Source organism: Oncorhynchus masou, chromosome 14 (assembly GCF_036934945.1).
Source record: "Oncorhynchus masou masou isolate Uvic2021 chromosome 14, UVic_Omas_1.1, whole genome shotgun sequence".
In the NCBI taxonomy this organism is placed as follows: Eukaryota; Metazoa; Chordata; class Actinopteri; order Salmoniformes; family Salmonidae; genus Oncorhynchus; species Oncorhynchus masou.
Genome location: NC_088225.1, coordinates 24,783,685 through 24,787,007, shown reverse-complemented (window position 1 = coordinate 24,787,007; position 3,323 = coordinate 24,783,685).

Genomic DNA, 3,323 nt, shown 5'->3' with positions numbered 1-3,323 from the left:
CGACTGAATGTAGTACATCTAGCACATCCAGTTTCACGAGTCAATTCACACACCTCGGTTGGACTAGCGAGTCAATTTACACACATCACTAGGACTAGCAAGATTCACACACCCCGGTTGGACTAGTGAGTCAATTCACACACCCCAATAGGACTAGCGAGTCAATTCACACACCTCAGTTGGACTAGCCAGTCAATTCCACACCTCGGTTGGACTAGCGAGTCAATTCACACAGCTCGGTTGGACTAGCGAGTCAATTCACACCCGATTGGACTAGCGAGTCAATTCACACACCTCGGTTGGACTAGCGAGTCAATTCACACACCTCGGTTGGACTAGCGAGTCAAGTCACTCAGTTGGACTAGCAAGTCTGAATTTTAGTTTACGGAAGGCAATTTCCTAAACGGGGGTGCTGTGGAATTATTCAAGATACTCTTTGAAGAGGCGGGATTTCAGATGTTTTTGGAAGACAGGGCAGGGCCTCTTCAGGGGGAAGGTGGTTCCACCATTAGGGTGCCATGAAGGAGAAGAGCTTTGACTGGGCTGAGCGGGTGCTGACCTCCTGTTGAGGTGGGAGGGCCTAGAGACCAGAGGTGGCAGAACGGAGTACTCAGGTTGGAGTGTACGGTTTGAGCCTGAAGGAAGGAAGAGACAGTTTCTCTTTCTGCTCCATAGGTAAGTACCATGGTCTGTATTGGATGTGAGCTTCGACTGGAAGCCAGTGGGATGGGCTGTGGAGCGGGGTGACATGGGAGAACTTGGGAAGGTTGAACGGTGTTCTGGATAAATTGCAGGAGTTTGGTGACACAAGCAGGGAGCCCAGCCAACAGCGAGTTGCAGTAGTCCAGATGGGAGATGACAAGTGCCTGGATTAGGACCTGTGCCACTTCCTGTGTGAGGTAGGGTCATGCTCTATGGATGTTGTAGAGCATGAACCTGCAATATCATGTCAGTGCTTTGATGTTTGCAGAGAACGACAGGATGTTGTCCAGGGTCACGTAAAGGTTCTTTGCACTCTGTGAGGGGGACACTGGAGTTGTCAACTGTGATGGAGATGTTATGGAGCGGGTAGGCCTTCCCCAGGAGGAAGAGCAGCTCTGTCTTGTCCACACTCACACACACAAACCAGCCGCTCTCTCTCTCTGTCTCTGTCTCTCTGTCTCTGTCTCTATCTCTATCTCTGTCGCTCTCACTCTTGCTCTCGCTCTCTGTCTCTGTCTCTGTCTCTCTCTCCCCTCTCTCTCTCTGTCTCTCTCTGTCTCTGTCTCTATCTCTGTCTCTGTCGCTCTCGCTCTCACTCTCACTCTTGCTCTCGCTCTCGCTCTCTGTCTCTGTCTCTGTCTCTCTCTCCCCTCTCTCTCTCTGTCTCTATCTATCTCTCTCTCTCTGTCTCTCTGTCTCTCTCTGTCTCTATCTATCTCTCTCTGTCTCTGTCTGTCTCTCTCACTCTCTCTCACTCTCTCTCTCTCTCTCTCTCTCTGTCTGTCTCTATCTCTCTCTCTCTGTCTCTCTCTCTCTCTCTCTCTCTCTCTGTCTCTCTCTGTCTCTCTCTGTCTCTCTCACTCTCTCCCTGTCTCTTTCTCTCTGTCTCTCCCTCACAGTTAAACCTGTCTCTCTCTCTCTCAATTTCAATTTAAAGGGCTTTATTGGCATGGGAAACATATGTTAATATTCCCAAAGCAAGTGAAATAGATAATAAACAAAAGTGAAATAAACAATCAAAATAATAGTAAACATTACACTCACAAAGTTCCAAAAGAATAAAGACATTTCAAATGTCATATAATGTCAATCATATACAGTGTTGTAATGATGTGAAAATAGTTATAAATAATCCTAAATATAGGATGTATTTACAATGGTGTTTGTTCTTCACTGGTTACCCTTTTCTTGTGGCAACAGTTCACAAATCTTGCTGCTGTGATTGCACACTGTGGTATTTCACCCAATAGATATAGAAGTTGATAAAAATTGGATTTGTTTTCTAATTCTTTGTTGGTCTGTGTGATCTGAGGGAAGTACGTATCTCTAAAAAAGTCATACATTTGGCAGGAAGATAGGAAGTGCAGCTCAGTTTCCACCTCATTTTGTGGGCAGTGTGCACATAGCCTGTCTTCTCTTGAGAGCCAGGTCTGCCTTTGGCAGTTTTTTTGTTAATTCTTTCCAATGTGTCAAATAATTATATTTTTGTTTTCTCATGATTTGGTTGGGTCTAATTGTGTTGCTGTCCTGGGGCTCTGTGTGGTCTGTTTGTGTTTGTGAGCTGAGCCTCAGAACCAGCTTACTTAGGGGGCTCTTCTCCAGGTTAATTTCTCTGTAAGTGATGGCTTTGTTATGGAAGGTTTGGGAATCGCTTCCTTTTAGGTGGGTGTAGAATTTAACAGCTCTTTTCTGGATTTTGATAATTAGCAGGTATCGGCCTAATTCCGCTCTGCATACACGATTTGATATTTTACGTTGTACACAGAGGATATTTTTGCAGAATTCTGCATGCTGAGTCTTAATTTGGTGTGTGTCTCATTTTGTGAATTCTTGGTTGGTGAGCGGACCCCAGACCTGACAACTATAAAGTGCAATGGATTCTATAACTGATTCAAGTATTTTTAGCCTGAACCTAATTAGTATGTCAAATTTATGTTCCTTTTTCATGGCAAAGAAAACCCTCTCGCTCTGTCTCTCTCTCTCTATATATATATATATAGACAGAGCTTTTCCAATAAAGCCCTTAATTGAATTGAATTGAATATATATATTGCACGCCCAATTTTTCACAATCATGAAGTGGAACGACATTTATTGGATATTTCAAACTTTTTTAACAAATCAAAAACTGAAAAATTGGGCGTGCAAAATTAGTCAGCCCCCTTAAGTTAATACTTTGTAGCGCCACATTTTGCTGCGATTACAGCTGTAAGTCGCTTGGGGTATGTCTCTATCAGTTTTGCTCATCGAGAGACTGAAATTTTTTCCCATTCCTCCTTGCAAAACAGCTCGAGCTCAGTGAGGTTGGATGGAGAGCATTTGTGAACAGCAGTTTTCAGTTCTTTCCACAGATTCTCGATTGGATTCAGGTCTGGACTTTGACTTGGCCATTCTAACACCTGGATATGTTTATTTTTGAACCATTCCATTGTAGATTTTGCTTTATGTTTTGGATCATTGTCTTGTTGGAAGACAAATCTCCGTCCCAGTCTCAGGTCTTTTGCAGACTCCATCAGGTTTTCTTCCAGAATGGTCCTGTATTTGGCTCCATCCATCTTCCCATCAATGTTAACCATCTTCCCTGTACCTGCTGAAGAAAAGCAGGCCCAAACCATGATGCT